Below are 18096 nucleotides of genomic sequence, written 5' to 3' on the forward strand. Positions count from 1 at the left end.
ACCTAAAATAATGGAACATTCATTCCATAAGAGAGAATTCTAATCTGGATTCAGTATAGTAGGTAGACTCAGTAGTTGACAATGATTTACAACAGATGGATTAATAAAAGTTAAGGGATTACCCTGTTAGAACATATTTATTGAAATAATTCACAACATACAATCACCCTCTTAAAGTACAGAATTAAGTGTTTTTTACTTTGTTGAGAGTTGTGCAATCATCACTAAAATCTAAGTTTAGAACATTTTACCAACCCAGAAGGAAACCCTGTACACATTAGTCACTCAATTATTACCTTTCAAAATATTTTACAAGGACTCAGAATGTCTTCTCATGAACTTTCTAATGTATGTCATTCAAATAAATAGCTGAGTCAACTGATTTCGTAATTTTTAAAAATAATGTGATCAGCTTAGGGCAAATCATAATACCAGCTAACACTGCCTGTGAACTTTAGTCACTTTTTAATGAATAAGCTAAAGAGAAAAAATTTTATTACATTTGATAATGCTTAGAAAAGTTGGAAATGTAGAAGCCTCTTCTTGCATTCTGCAACAAGAACTAATTGTAAAAAACTGAATAAATTTAAATGTATCTTTATCTCCACCTGAGTGTTTTGGAGTTTTTGTGTTCATCTAACCAAAGAACTGGGGAAAATCTGTATGATTTTCTGTATAGGCATGGTGTTGCAAACACAATAAAACAAAGCTGGCCACTGTTATGGATGGAATTACGAGACCTGACAATTAAGTTTGCAAACTCATCTTAGAACAAGTGCTACATACCTCATTGCTGAATATCACTACAGTCACCTTAGAAGTGCTCCACTTGGGAAGCTATGCACCGACACCAGCTCCTAGTCCACCCTTCAAAGCAATTTAGAACTCTTTTTCTGGAATGGCCATCAGAGCTGTCGTTATATTACCCTTGATGTCCTGAATGTCATTAAAATGTCTTCCTTTCAATGTTTCCTTTATCTTTGGGTATAAAAAGAAGTCCGTAGGGGCCAGAGCAGGTGTGTAGGGTGTTCCAATACAGTTGTTCCAATACAGTGATTTGTTTACTGGCTAAAAACTCCCTCACAGACAGCGCCGTGTGAGCTGGTACATTGTCGTGATGCAAGAGCCACGAATTGTTGGCGAAAAGTTCAGGTCGTCTCACTTTTTCACGCAGCCGTTTCAACACTTCCACATAGTCAATTTGGTTAATGGTTTGTCCAGTTGGTACAAATTCATCATGAATAATCCTTCTGATATCAGGAAAAAGTTAGCAACATTGGTGCAGCAAGTTCACTAACTTAATTGTCAGACCTCATATGTCCTCCCAAAAGTACATGTTGAAGCCTTAGCCACCCATGTGACTGTGTTTGGAGATAGGGCCTTCATAAAGATAATAAAGTTTCAAAGAGGTCATAAGACGGGGCCATAATCCAATATAACTGGTGTCCTTATTAGGAGGGGAAGAGACCATCAGGAGATGCACACACCGAGATAGAAAAGTCCATGTGAGTCTTCAACAAGAAGGCTGTCCAAGAAGAGAGGTCTCAGGAGAAACCAAACCTACTGACACCCTGATCTTAGACTTCCAGCCTCTAGAACTGGGAGAAAATTCTATTGTTTAAAACAGCAGTTTGTGGTATTTTCACATGGCAGCCCTAGAAAACTAATTTGGCCATAAAAGCAAAAGTATTCAGAGTTCTTGAATATAATATCTTTAACATGGACACAATGTGGTTCTTTTAAATAACCCTCATCTTACAGACACTCTAAACATGAAATAGTGGCTATTGTCGTAAGGGCATGTAGACTGAGTTTTTTACTAGGTAATGCAGCAGAGACTAGGTATCAAGGACAAAAAGATTACATAAACTTGCCAGTGAAGGAAACTATCAAACAGAGTTATTTTCCTCAAATCACAATTTTTATTCACTTAAGAGGTATTTGAGAGCTACTTCGTGTTTAGATACTATGCGAGTTGCTAGGTACAGAAATGAATACAGCCCATCCCGTAATTAACTTCATAGGACGTATAGAGTGAGGGAAATAGAAAATCAATTAGGCACATAGGTACCAATTAAAATTTGTGTTGAGGCCATATCAAGTAAATGAAGGTGCTAACCTGAGCGTGATGTCAAGGACTATGTTAAAGGTAGGGTTCAAGGAATACTTTTTTAAAAGAATTTCAGGTGAAAAATGAGTATAATACAGCCTTGCAAAGTCTGGAGGGAAAAGTGTTCCAGATGGGATGAAGGTGCCAGAGTGGGACAGGCGTTGAGCACGCTCTATGTATGCATTGGAACCCGGTTACAGCCCCACAGAGTATGAAAACTGACTACATATACACTGTCAAATGGTAGGAATCCTGTTGGGAGGGCAATCTCTCAGCTAGTACAGAGGAGCATGAGTTGGCACAACTGGGGGATTACGCCTGATGAGCTGTAGAATGCAAGGAAACGCCCCTTGGGTAGTCTCAGACAGCACGCCATTAGATGTATGAAAGTTGCAAACGCACATGTCAAAAGCCAGCTTGAACAAATCTTTGGTAATGGAAGGATAATTGACTGGGTGGTGAACACATAATGCAATATATAGATGATGTCCTGTAGAACTGTACACTTGAACCTATGTAATTTTGTTGCCCATTGTCACCCCAATAAATGTTAATTTAAAAAAAAACAACAGCTTGAAGAGACACTGGCTAAATCTATGATCTGATAATGATAAAATGGATCATGACCCATGGAATCAATGAGTCCACACTGATATAAAATACATAAATAGATACAGAAATGGATCTATTTCTGTAAACAGATCCACATAGCTTTTTCTTACAGTATAGTATCAACAACTAGTAAATATGGAAGGAAAAATGGGATTAGAAAATCCACATCTGGCAACAATTATAGTAACAATTCAGGCATAAAACAGCAATTGATGTTAAAATTGTTGGGCAAAAGTTTCAGAATGAGAAAGCATCTACCCATGAAATACTTAAAAGTAACTCTACAGTGGAGAAATCTGGCAGCCACCATCTTAATCATGTGACTAGTCAAGTGATAAAAGCTACCACCATCAGTAATAAGATGAATATTATTTGCCACCAAGATGTTATTTGCACTAAGAAGAAATGAACTTTATAACTGAGACCCTGGGCAAAGATGTATAACCTAGAACTAAGGATATGAAACAAAAAAGAGAACTGAGTGCAACTCCTGACCTTGGAATCGTTTTGCTATAAAGGATATCATTGAGACAGATGGTCAAAGTTGAATGAGGTCTCTGGGCAACTAATATACAAGAGTTCTTTGTACTAGCCTTAAAACTTTTCTGCAAGCTTGACATTTTCCAGGACAAAAACTGAAAGAAACAATGACAACAACAGTGTGTTTCTGGCTGAGTCTCCAGAAGACAGCTGAGACAAAAATTAGAACTGTGCTGAAATAATTTTTTAAAAAGCCAGTGTGGATAGAACATGAGTACAGGGGAAAGTTGGAGATTCACAATTTGTACAGGGTTTTTGTAAACCAAGATAAGGTACATGAAAGTTACTCTAAGATCACTAAGAAACCATTGAAAGGTTGTAAGATAGTGTACAATAAAGATTACTTTGGGTACTTTAACTTTGGGTACCATCTTCTCTATGGGGAAGACAACAGAATAAAATCAAGGAGATCAGATATGTGGCTTTGCAGTCGTCCATTTGAGAGGTGAACGTGGCCTTCACTAAAATAAAAGCAGTACATGTTGAGAGAGATTGGGGAGGAAGAATAGACAGGACATTGTGATAGATGGGAGTGAGAAAAAGATATCTAAACAATTCCTGGCTTGAGCTTCCAATTGATGCCATTTTATGAGGGGTTGAATATCTGGGGAATTAATTATTGAGCAGGCTTATTCAATGAATTAAACAAGAAGTTTGAAACAGATATTGTTCTTTTTTACTGTTTTAATTTAGCATAATGATATATCTCAATTGGGAAATATTTGAATATATCCTATAGAGCATGAGAGTACATTATTGTAAAATGCTTTGCAAGCATTGAAGTCTGCCACCAGTTAATTAAGAATCCCTGGCTGGACTTCTTCTTTGGGTCATAATATAGTTAACTGGTACCATATTTTACTTCTCACTCTAAACAACTATAAAACTGGACAAAACATACACAACAAGCGCTTTCAAGCCCTGGGCCAAAGACGGCAAAGAAGAAAATATTTGGGGCTGGCCCTGTGGCTCAGGCGGTTGGAGCTCCATGCTACTAACTCTGAAGGTTGCTGGTTGGATTCCCACACGGGCCAGTGGCCTCTCAACCTCAAGGTTGCTGGTTCAACTCCTCGAGTCCTGCAAGGGATGGAGGGCTCTGCCCCTGCAACTAAAATTGCACACGCTACCTTGAGCTGAGCTACCGCTGAGCTCCCAGAAGGCTCAGTTGGTTGGAGCACGGGCTCTCAACCAGAAGGTTGCTGGTCCGACTCCCACAAGGGATGGTTGGCTGTGCCCGCTTCAACTAGCAATGGCAACTGGACCTGGAGCTGAGCTGCGCCCTCCACAACTAAGACTGAAAGGACAACAACTTGAAGCTGAATGACACCCTCCACAACTAAGATTGAAAGGACAACAAATTGACTTGGAAAAAAGTCCTGGAAATACACAGTGTCCCCCCAATAAAGTCCTGTGCCCTTCCCCAATAAAAAAAAAAGAAAAAAAAAATATTTGAGATAACGAAACAGAGGAGGTGAAGTCTGTGTTCACCCAGGCTCCACACCTGATGAAAATTTTCCAGCCACAGCACATGGAGGTTAAGCTCAAGCAAAGGACGGAAATCCCACTAGAAGATGTGGAGCCAGACATTCAAGCTCAGGACGGCACAAAGGGCTGGACTCTGTGGGGACAAAGTACTAGAGTGAAAGTAGCTGCACAGAGGCGGGGGCCTGGAAGTCTGTATGTGTGTGTTTGGAGTGGGAGGGTGGTCCTCAAAGATCACTGGCTGAGGGCTGGGTGGTATAGGTGCAGGGCAAGACTTACTGAGGCCACACAGAGTTCAGTTGCTCTGCGGTTGAGAGTGGAAACAGACATTAACAGTTACACAGTGCCGGGGTACGAAGTTCTGGCCTTCCAGAATGGAAATATCTCAAACACTCTGCACATTCTGTTGAAATGTCAGAAAGTGAAATGCCAGAAATGGCAGAGAATAGTCCAAAGAGTGTGAAGATTGCTCCTGGAGCAGTTGTGTGTATAGAAAGTGAAATCAGAGGTGATGTAATTGTAGGACCTAGGACAGTGATCCACCCTAAAGCATGAATTATTGCGGAAGCCAGGCCAATAGTGATTAGAAAAGCAGGCATTTATCATAAATGCTCACCCTGATAATATCCGCCCAGGTGCTGAAGATCTACAACTCAAACCTATGATCATTGGCACAGATAATGTGTTTGAAGTTGGCTGTTATTCCCAAGCCATGAAAATGGGAGATAATAATGTTATGGAATCAAAAGCATACATAGGCAGAAATGTAATATTGACCAGTGGTTGCATCATTGGGGCTTGTTGCAACCCAAGCACGTTTGAAATCATCCCTGAGAATACAGTGATCTATGGTGTAGATTACCTTCGTCGGGTGCAAACTGAGCGACCACAGCCCCAGACACTACAAGCTGGATTTCCTGATAAAAATCTTGCCAAGCTACCACCACCTAAAGAAGACTATGAAAGGAAGGTCAACTCCAGTTAAAAACTAAGGACATATATGACATCAAGGTAACGTTTTGTCTTTCACCACTGTCTTTTGAAAGGGCCACAGTGTTTATGCCCTCTTAGCAGTTCACAGAATAATACATGTTAATTTTATTTTGTAAAATTGAGGGAGACAGGAAAATAATGGATTTTCATTGTAACTGTCCTCTATAAGTTATATAAAATGTATTATTTTCCTATATTCTTGCTCCTTTTCTGATAATTTACAGATTTAGTTTTCTTTTGTTTTGTAAAATGTTGGCCACAGATTTTAGTTATACAAAAGACTACCTGTTATAAGAAAGGGTATATTGTTTTATTTTCATATTCTAGCACATAGTAAACTAAACAAAAATGTTGATGACAAGAAAAAAATGTCAGAAAGTACATGGCTTAGGATCAAGGACCACACTCTAGAGTAACAGCTACTCTACAGGCATAACAAATGCTTAAAAATGAACTCTAACATGATATAGAAGTGAGCGCAACAAATTAACTTCCAGCCAGAAACAACAACAACAACAAAAAACAAAACACCTCAACACTATTTAAAGGAGGATAACACAATTTAGGCTCATTCCGATGTACCATGTACAATGTGTAGCATATAAAGTAGTAAAACATGACCCATAACTACAGAAAAAGCAATCAGTGCAAACACCGAGATAGTACAGATGTTGGAATTTGCAGATAAAGATTTGAAAACAGCTCGTAGAAACATATTCGAGATCAAGAACATGGTCTTAATGCATGAACAGTTAGGGAATGCTTAGCAGGGAAATGGAAACAATTAAAACTTCCAAATACAAATTTAGAACTGAAAAGTTCAATATTCGAAATATTTTTAAAAATCATTGAATGCATTTTAAAAGTGCATTAGTGACGGCAGTCAATAGCTTGAAATCAAAGCCATAGATTTGTCAAATTTGAAGAAAAGCAATAGCAAAAAAATCGTGAATTGTATACAAACTATTAAGCAGTGTAACATGTGCCACTCCAGACTCAGAAGAAGAGGTGAGAAAAAGCAGCGTAGACAACTTATTGGAAGAAAGAATGGTTGAAATTATTTTTAATTTGGTAAAGTACATCTACTTACAGATCCAAGCAGCTCTGTGAAATTTAAGCAAGATAAACACAAAGCCACATCTAGGCACATTATAGTCAAAATGATAAAAACCAAAGTTGAAGACAAACACTTGAAGGCAATCAGAGAGGGGAAAGATGACATATTCAGGGGTACAAAAATATAAATGATGGCTCATGCATCATTCAAATAAGGGATATCAGAAGAAAAGGAAAGGATGTTTAAGTGCTAAAAGTAAAAATGTATTAATACGTAACTATATAAATAGCAAAAAGATACCATTCAAAAATGTTTGAGACTGAACACATTTTCAGATAAGCAAAGGGTGAAAAAATTTGCCAAGAGACCTGCACTAAAAATTACTTCAACAAGTCCTTCAAAATGATACCAGATGGAAAGAAGACTTAAATGAAAAGGTACAACATATTTATGTATTGGGAAATTCAAAATAATCAGAGGTCAATTCTTCTCAAATTGATCTATAGATTCAACTAAAAAGAACGCATAATTTTTATAAAAATTCACAAGTTAGTTCTAAATTCCACATGAGAATCAAATACATCTAAAATAACCAAAAATTCTTGAAAAAGAACAGAGTTTGAAGACTTGTACCACTTCAAGATTTACTAGCAAGCCGCAGGAACCCAGACAATGTAGTAATGTAAAGTACATTACTGTAAAGTTAATGTAAAGTAGTATGTAAAGTAATGTAAAGACAATGTAGTAAAGTAAAACAGAGGGAGAAAAAAAATCACTGAAACAGAATAGAGATTACAAAATTAGAACCAGCTATGCATATTCAAGTATTTTTATAAAATTCCCAAGGTAATTAATTCAATGGAGAAAGAGCAGCCATTCCAATGAAGTGCTGGATCCACTGGGTATCTGTATAGAAAATAAAGAGAGAGAGAACTTCAAACATTACCTCACACTAATTCACAATGAACCGCAGGCGACAATCAGTGTATTTGTTAACAGTGGAGCGTGTACACAATCAGAGCAGAAGCTCTGGTGGATATTTTCTTCATAAATGATAGCCTGAGGTGTTCTAGGAGTCATCTAGGCATTTCACCTCTGCTCTAACCTTTCCTATCAAGTCAATAAAGAATAATGCTGTGCTTCCCCGAAAATAAGATCTAGCCAGACAATCAGCTCTAATGCATCTTTTGGAGCAAAAATTAATATAAGACCGGGTCTTTTATATTATGTTATGTTACGTTACATTATATATTATATTATATAAGACCCAGTCTTATATTATAGTAAAATAAGACTGGGTCTTATATTAATTTTTGTTCCAAAAGGTGCATTAGAGCTGATTGTCTGGCTAGGTCTTATTTTCCAGGAAACACGGTGTCAAAATCTCAAGTTGAAATAGAGAAGGAACATTTTAAAGTCAATATCACTGACTCCATAATCAGAAATTTATATGGCTTCCTTAGACTTCTCCTTGGAGCTATTAACAGCTGTGATTCCAGGACATGGTTATTTATTTTCAGGATATCCCCCACTTTGACCAACATGTTTTCAATGATTTGGCCTACCATTTTTTTAAAGCTAAGAAAATTTTTAAAAAGTGTCTGAGGAGAAACCCTCCTAAAGATAAAATGTGCTATTCTGAAGATAATTTACAATACCAAACTAACAACAATGGTCTCTTTTATAACAACATATTTTTTTTAAGATTTTTATTGGGGAAGGGGAACAGGACTTTATTGGAGAACAGTGTGTACTTCCAGGCCTCTCTTCCAAGTCAAGTTGTTGTCCCTTAAATACTAGTTGTGGAGGGCGCAGCTCAGCTCCAGGTCCAGTTGCCGCCTCTAGTTGCAGGGGGCACAGCCCACCATCCCTTGCGGGAGTTGAACCGGCAACCTTGTGGTTGAGAGCCCACTGGCCCATGTGGGAATCGAACCAGCAGCCCTCGGAGTTAGGAGTGCGGAGCTCCAACCGCCTGAGCCACCGGGCCGGCTCTATAACAACATTTTTAAAATTCTTTTTTTTTTTAAATTAAAGTTTATTGGGCTAACAATTGTTAGTAAAGTTACATAAATTTCAGGCGTGCAATTTTGTAATACATCATTTATATATTACATTGTATGTTCACCACCCAGAGTCAGTTCTCCTTCCTATAATAACATTTTAAACAACATTCCAGCGTTCTTCTAAAGAGTCCCTTGGAGACTACTAGATTCTCAAAGGAACAAGAATAGAAATAAAAGAAGAAAATTAATAAATGTAAATCTTCATGAACATTTTCCCGTTCCCTGGTGAAAGCCTAAATGTCATAATCATAAAAAAGAATTTCTGTAGCTTCATATTCACATAATGATAAAAATAAATAATAACAATAATAATACCTTTAAAGACAGAAAACACATTCTGTTCATTTTATCTGGAAAAATGAGAATGCCATTGAAATCTACAATGAGTGCACTTTGTTCTCTGTGTGGCAGTTTGAAATAATGTCCTAACTCTCAGATAATAATTTCTCTAATGATTTAATTTGTATGTTTTAGAGTAGCCTATACACTGAACTGGGCTTTAGAAGTTGTTTTTTTTTTTTGTAAAGAAAATAGTCTTCAGGTAGTTATAGAACTAAAAACTAGTGATCCAAGGACTTCCTGCACCAAAATTGATAAGTTGTCTCATTTTATAAAAGTGGGACCAGGTCATCTTTAAATACTATATTGCTGATTCTATGCTTTTGCATTTATATGAATTATTTTTAAGAACCAGCTTTTTATTTTTGCCTTCAAAGTCATCTTAGATACCAGGATTTTTATTTTGTATTTGATCCTAGTGTGAAGGAACTCAGAGAAAGTGAAAAGGTTTTGTGAGCTAAAACTAAAACAGTAGTTTGAGGGCCATTTTCTCCCTAGGAGATTTATATAGTTTATTATACCTTTGATACCCAACACAAAAAGAACTGAGAATTGAAATGACAGATTTCTCATTTTATTCTTCATACAGAGTTAAGTTGTGTAGTCCATTAATAGCATTGTCTCAAGTAATTCATACAAAATAATTTTGTATAGAAATACTGTGGTGTTTCATATGCAGACATATTAGCAGCATCTCTTTTATTCCCGTCTTGGCCACAGAATTCAATTAGCGGTTGCACTACACCACACCTCAGACTAGAGCAGAGATGGGCTCCTTTGGGAACACTGCCAATATTTTAGGTTCATTTGGTTTCTCTTTCTTTCTTCCTCTTCCTTCCTTCCTTCCTTCCTTCCTTCCTTCCTTCCTTCCTTCCTTCCTTCCTTCCTTCCTTCCTTCCTTCCTTCCTTCCTTCCTTCCTTCCTTCCTTCCTTCCTTCCTTCCTTCCTTTCTTTTGTTTCTTTCTTTCTTTCTCTGTCTCTCTCTCTGTCTCTCTCTCTCTGTCTCTCTCTGCCTCTCTCTCTCTCTCTCTCTCTCTCTGTCTCTCTCTCTCTCTCTCTCAATCTCTCTCTCTGGCTTTCTTTTTCTTTTTTTACACACCCATTTCAGTGAAAAGCAAGTAAATAAAGTCATTCAGCTATTTAGCAGATAATCACCAACACACTAAAGCATGACTGAATTTGCCACATTTCAACTGGTTTTATGGACATTATGTAGACAAAGGATAGTATCAGGTGAAGTAAACCTAGATGAAAACAGTAGTAAGACCCAGATTAACTAGAATTTAAGTCACAAAATATTGAAATAACTGGTGAATTTCCAAATGGAAGGATAAAGAAATCTATTAATAATACTGATTAAACTCTAAATTAAATCAGAGTGCAAGGGAGCATTGTGAATCTGAAAGACTTCAAGTACAGACATCTCTTACTATATACCAGTAATCCATTTTAAAAAATCATTTTTTTTCTTGAAAACGCTAACCAGCAGCTAATTTGCCATCATTTTAAATGGGAAACAATATATTATATTTCATATCAACCCCAAACTTCTAACCAACTTCTTTTAAAGTGATTACAAATGGTACAATATATAAATAATTGCTACCATGTACAACGTAAAATGCTTAAAGCATGACTTCCTGATCACTAAGCAATTTAAATGGTTTTAAATAGCTGCTGTGTATGCTGTGACATGGCCTCTCTTTGCACAAAGAACTTTCATGACTCATATCCCCTTTATTGACAGTTGGTGTACTTTTAAAGATTTGTACATGTGACTCTGACATTCTGACAAATTATGAGTCACTTCATTCAAAAGTTGTTTAAAATATTGTATCATTTTTGTGACCTAAATATAAAATTTTCTATAAAACTAGTGGCCAGAAAACAAAACATTGAATTGAGAAATAAATATTAATACATTCTATGAAGTGGGTAGTTAAAAGCCAAGCAGTATTCTGTGCAAAAACCTTAACAGGAAGACATTTGTAGGAGATGCCTGTAGAATAAAAACTGGTCCTATACACAAGAGAAAGAGGAAGCTAGAGAAGAAAGAAGTCAGCTAATATCAAGATACAATAGAAACAAGTGAATTGAGAAACAAAAAAGCAGGCTGGTTAAAAATTGTGAACACAAGTAATGTAAGAAAACTTTTCTGACTTGGAACAGCATGTGCATGTACAAAAATATCCTCTTTAATTCCCTGGTCTTGTTATACTTCCTCTGTGTCTACTTTAAACATGCTAAAACTTGGATCAAGCCAACTATTTACCTCTCTGCTTACAATGCATGAGGCTTACTGAGTATTATGAGAAAGATATGGTGCAATAGAGTGAATAGCTCCTGATTTAGTTTGGCTTAGGTTCCGTTTCAAGTGAGCCAAACAACAACAATGAAATAGCTTTAGCAAGTTTCTCTCTGTCTCATATAAATGAAGTCTAGAGGTAAGTAGTCATTACACCAATCTAAACACATGAATTCAACCTCATGAGACAAGATGGCTACTTCAGCTCTGGCCATTATGTCCACATTTCAGCCAGCAGGAAGTAGGCAGGGCAAACCATGGTGTGTCTTCTCTGTTTAAGGACATCTCCAGAAAGTTTCTCATAACATTTCTACTTACAATTTGTTAGTAAGAACTTAGTGTTGTGTCCACACTTAAGTTCAAAGTAGTCTAAGAAACGTATTCGGTTGGTGCAAAAGTAATTGCAGGTTAAAAGGTTAAAAAAAAAATTGCAAAAACCGTAATTACTTTTGCACCAGCCTAATAGTATTCATTCTAGACAATTACATGCCCAAATGAAAATTAGAGGTTTTCTACTACTAAAGAAGGAAGTGATAATAGACATTTAGGGACAATTAGTACTTTCTCTGTACTATCACAACAAATTCATGGTCTACTTTAGGGGTCAGCAAATCATAGCCCAGGGACCAAATTCAACTTATCATCTGTTTATGTTTGTAAAGTTTTATTCCTACAGCCATTCCCTTTCTATTTTGTATTGTATATGACTGTGTTTGGATTACAAAGGCAGAGTAGAACAACTGTAGCATAGACTATATGGCTTACAAAGCATATGTACTATCTGGCCCTTTACAGAAAAGAAAAAGTTTGCTTACCGTGATGACAAAAATTAACAGTTTTCTCAATCCCTGCTACTTATCATTGGTTTCTCTATCTTATTTGTGGGTACTTCATCCATTCCTTAAATAGTGATATTCCCAAGGCACTGACCTTTGTTTTACAATTGCTCTCCACAGTCTACTGGGACCATCTCATTTGTCAAATAAGGAAGATACCTTTGTTTAGAGCAGATGGTATTTGTTCTGATGGCAGACAAAAGTAGACACACATCACTTTGTCTTTTAAATTTTGTATTTTCTATCAAGGCAAATGTTGCTTGTACTGAAAACCAATTAGAGGGAAAGATGAGTAAAAAGATTATAAGATGGTATAAAGCTGTTTTTAATGTATCTCTTAGTCTAATCAAATCATATCTCAAGGGATTTGAAGAACATGCACATGAGTTTGCCTAACCACTGTAGGTGACATTTGAATAATCAAGGAGAACAAGAGAGATTTTTAAACTTTCAAGACAGACACATGATATTCTAATTTTCCAGAAGAAGAATGTGATTTCTACCAAATTTAGTCTAGCAACCTTGACACTGTTTATTATCAAAATTCTGGAATGCTTATTAAAGGGATGGTATATGAACACCAAAGGACTAGAAGTGAATAAAGCATTTCATTTTGATCATTAGATTTAACAAATATTTTATTCTGACATTAAGTACTGTCTCTAAGTTAACCTTATATATTGCTCAATACCATCAATAAAATTGGTTAAAAATACAAAATTAATTATTTATTCAGAAGATACATGAAAGGATATTTTCCTTTTCAGTAGGCTTTTGAACTATGCATACTATATTGATTTAAAATACATTTTAGTATATTGACAAATTTAAATTCTTTTCATAAAGTTATTTAACCATGCATAGTGTTACCACTTTTGTTTTCCTCCATGGAAACTGAGGAAATAAATTTTATAAGAAAATTGTAATCCCAAGATGCAAAGTCATAAAAGTAAATAAAATATGGTTCAAATGAAAAAAGTAATAAGAATATGTAAAAAATAAAGCACTTAATGTATGGATAATTTCCAATTGACACTTTCTAGCCATTCATTATTAAAGCAGAATACCAAAGTAAAAATTATATCCTAGGGTAATAGGTTAATCCTAGTGGTACTTGATTTTAATGTATGAATAATCAAAATACAATCCTAGCAACTGAATTTAGTTTTGTAACATTGGCAGCTCTCAGTAGCATAGCGTATATCATTGGTGTTTGTATTGGAGGCAACGAGAATTGACCATATCAAACATGTCCAAAATAGTGCATCTAGGAAGTTATTGCAATGACTGCCTTCACAATGAAACTTTTGGGAAAAACAGAGCTTTTTCCTTGACCCAGGTTGTTTGAAACTTCAATTTTGTTGAGCTGGTTACAACTCCAGTTAAAAACACTACAGTCTAAAGAGTACATGACTCATGAACAAACTTGAGAATTAAATGAATAGCTTGAGATGTTAAGTCCCATTCATTTTGTGTAATGGCTGAAGTGCAATGTGGCTTTACTGGTCTTTAGGTGGTAATATCTTCTTTTTTAATCAACAAAATGGTTATTCCAGTGAAATAAATGCACCTAAGGAGTCTGCATTGAAGCTAAGTATGCAATTGATGTGTTTACTGTGACCGAAGTACAGATGTAGAAGTAGTAAGAACCATTTATGTATCACTTCCTATGTGCCAGCCCCTGCCTCAGACTTTATCTGCATAATTCCATTGATTCCTCATGAGTCTGTGAGGCAGGTCCTACTGCAACTATGATTTCTCTCATTTTACAAATGAGGAAATAGAGACTCACAGCTAGTAAGTGATAGAACTTGGGCTCAAACCTGTATTTATCTGATCTCAAGACTCATACTCTTACTTACTATGCTATAAAAAACCAATCATACAATGATAGATACAAGAAAATGTGCTGAGTTCCAAAAATATTAAAATGGCAATCACATTTTCATAGTACTTTAGAGTTTGGCATTTAGGGCACTTCTTTTCTTCTCATAAAAATCCTGTGATACATATAGGAAAGGCACACTTTTCAGCTGGGAAAACTGGGGTTCAATGAGACATATCTGTCTACAAGAAATCCAGTGTTCTTTTCATTTATCATAAATTCATACATCATAAATCCAGAATAAAGTAGGAGAATCATTTAAAATAATGCTGGAACTGCTGGGCTGAGTATAGGGTGGAAGGGTATCTAAGGCACATATTACACAATGATAATAAATGCATCCACAATAAATTCGTTTTTTAAGTTGTCTTGATCCAACAACCCCAGTATAATTAATTAGAAGTAGTTGATGAACAAAATGGAAAAACAGATACAAAAAAGTAATAAAATAGCATGGAAGGGTTAACCATCTCTCATATGTAATAGAAACGGAAAACGAAGCAAAGCTGGCTGCTGTCGGACTCACTGATTTCATTCTAAGAGGAACTAAAAATGCAGAAATTAAATGCTCTGATTTGTTAGTCTTCTATAGAAAGGTTAAGAACTTATTCATGATTTACATCCAATCAGTGATATTTCCTTGAGAAATTGATGTCTAAGCCATAGGTATACCCACAGTTTCTAAGTTCCTTCTCAAGAAAGCTCTTAGAAGTTATATTCAAATCTACATTGGCCCTTGCCTAAACTGCAGGCAGTAAAGGACCTTTTGAAATCCTGGCATTTTCTATGAAGTACTTTTGTGCTACTTTTTTTTTTTAATTAAAGTTGATTAGGGTGACGATGGTTAGTAAAGTTACATGGTTTCCCGGTGTACAATTCTGTATTACATCATCTACATAGGAGAATTGTGTTACATTTTACGATATGTGTAATCGTTCTTCACAGATTACACATTAATTAACTATGGTTGGAAGCACACTGTGACAGCACCTATCCCTTCCATTCTTTTGAAGTACTGTAAAAATTCCTGAGAACAGGCATCATTTTCAATTTTAGTGACATCTACACTCTAATAAAAAGATAAAATGGGTCATTCGAGAGGATGACATACAGATGAGAGTCTAGTTGACATTTTTTGTGGTACTAGAGATATATTTACAATTTTGCATACTGCAATTTTTAAAGTCCAGAGCAATTTGGAGAGAAGGGACAGAGGTAATTTATAAACTTAGAAACAACTGAGGTAGATGGTCAAATGCTTAAGAATTAGCACTTCAAGAAGTGACACTGATTTGGACTACTTTAATACTTAGCATTAGCTTAAAAGCATGTGTAATGACAACTTATTGACTCATTCATCTATTCACTCATTCAAGCATTTAATATACATTACCCACACACAAGACAATTTGATATGCAGCCAAATAATATGCTGTAAATAACGTGTACTTTAAGATATACAGTTAACATAATAAGAAATTCAAGTATATCTCCTGCAATAGTATACAAATATTAATACCCAAAGTAAGCCAGTCTACAACATTTTATTCCATGAGAGAAGACGTGAAGGAAAGCTGTGAAAAGAGAGGCAGCCAGTTATTGTGGGAAGGATACGACAGGTGAAATCAATTCAACCCTCGGTTCAAATCCTAATAAACTCAGTTGTTTTCATCTAAAAAAAGACATCATATTTGTCCAATCAAAATAAGGTTATGAAGAAAAGTGTAAAAAAAATGAAAGCATTCTGTAAACTGTGAGTTATATAAATCTCTTTAAGTGATGCTTTTGATAGTAATGCATTAACATCCCAATAGGGGATATGTTAATATTTTGATATCAGAATTTTTAAAAAGGTTAATGAAGTAGGTCTTCTTTCTTGATTCCTCTTTAATAGACCATTTCTCCATCTAGTGTCTAATATGCTGAGTGCTATGGAGCCAATGTTATGGTTCATGGTTTTCTACTAGGTTCAGACCCTTTATATTCTTATTTCTAAAACAGATAATAATACCTATCTTGCCTATTTCATGGGTTTTAGTAAAGAATAAATGATATGTGGAATATAAAAATGTAGCATGAAATATGAATCTGATTTGATTACAATTAATAGTGATAGAGTCACAGAATTCAGAGAACTGATGGTTGCCAGATGGGAGGGGGGCTGGAGAGCTGGGTAAGAAAGGTGAAGCGATTAACAAGTACAAATTGGCAGTTACAAAACGGTCACAGGGATGTAAAGTACAGAATAGAGAATATAGTCAGTAATATGGTAATAACTATCTATAGTGCCAGGTGGGTACTAGACTAGTCAGGAGGATCACTTCTTAAATTGTATATAAATGTCAAACCACTATGCTGTACTCCTGAAAGTAATGTAAAATAATACTGAGTGCCAACTATAATTGAAAAATAAAGAAATATGTAAAGAGCCACCGGTACCAACTAGCTGTATAAAAAAACCCATTATTTCCATAACTGCAAGTACAGGCCTGGAGCAAGTGGCAGCGTCACTGAAGTCCTTGCGCTCAGGGTATAATAACGCTCACTTGTGGAATATATGCCACCAATTACTTTGTATGTACTTGAGCAAGGAATTCTCTGGTACCAACATTATCTGCTTCTATCTTAAAGTACTTGATCAGGTTTGAGAAAGTGAAGGAGTTGAACCTCTGTAGGTTTTGAAAATGTTCACAGAGGGTGCGCCCCCTTCAGTAGACAGTATTTATGATACCCTAATGTCAAATCATACCACACTGATAAGCCCAGCATGTGTTTCTTTATTGGAAAGTCCTGAATGACAGTAGCATTTGATTGAGATTGTTATTTAAAGTAAAATGCTGTGGGTGTCTCGAAAACACAGTTGGTGGGCAGAACAACTCAACTCATGTTTTTCTAGTTTCCAAACTTGTTTGAGAATTCATATAGATTATGACACAGAATGGTGCTACTTAAAATGAACTAAAGAGAACTCCAAAATCAGGAACTAAGGAAATATCTCAACCCTCTGCAATAGAGAGTAATTGTCCTCAAGACAAACAGGAGATGCGAAGGTCTGCCTGAAATAGACGATAAGTTGTTCCTATGAAAAATACAATGACATTGAGGAAGCTACTTCTTTTGTGTGTGAAGGTCATCCAATCCTGTATTTAACAGAACTTTTGCAATCACAAGAAACTAAATTTACAAGCCAAATTTTATAAGGTATTTCAGTTTACAATGAAAAAGAATTTTCAGACAAACCAGGACTTCACTTTGAGATGGCCTGTAAATCATTTTACCAACATGCAGATTCTATTGTCTTTTGGTTAGTATATTCCTTTTTAAAAGGTTTTTATTAAAATATAGTTAACATATCATATTACGAGTATATTAGTTTCAGGTATACAGCATAGTTATTCAACATTTATAGACCTAAAGAAGTGATCACCACGATAAGCCCAGCAACCATCTGACACCATACCACGCTATCAGAATATTACTGACTATATGCCCTATGCTGTATAATACATTCTCAAGACTTATTTGTTTTATATCTGGAAATTTGAACCTTTTATTCCCCTTCACCTCTTTCCCCTCTTTTTAAATTTTTCAATTAAAGTTGACATTCAATATTATTTTATATTAGTTTCAGGAATATAGCATAGTGGTTAGACATTTCTATAATTTAACAATAATAAATAACAATTCATGGCTAAATAACAATTCATGGGCCGGGCCGGTGGCTCAGGCAGTTGGAGCTCCGTGCTCCTAACTCCGAAGGCTGCCGGTTCGATTCCCACATGGGCCAGTGGCTGTCAACCACAAGGTTGCCAGTTCGATTCCTCGAGTCCCGCAAGGGATGGTGGGCTCTGCTCCCTGCAACTAACAATGGCAA

The 18096-nt window shown here is 35.9% G+C and overlaps 1 pseudogene across 1 annotated transcript; it reads left to right on the forward strand.

The window, feature by feature from the left end:
* The first annotated feature begins 5179 nt into the window (after positions 1-5179).
* LOC308494545 (dynactin subunit 6-like) lies at positions 5180-5736 on the forward strand (annotated as a pseudogene). Its single transcript has one exon. The product of its transcript is annotated as a dynactin subunit 6-like (transcript).
* Positions 5737-18096: the final 12360 nt, after the last annotated feature.

The sequence above is a fragment of the Rhinolophus hipposideros genome (assembly GCF_964194185.1).
Source record: "Rhinolophus hipposideros genome assembly, chromosome: X".
NCBI lineage: Eukaryota > Metazoa > Chordata > Mammalia > Chiroptera > Rhinolophidae > Rhinolophus > Rhinolophus hipposideros.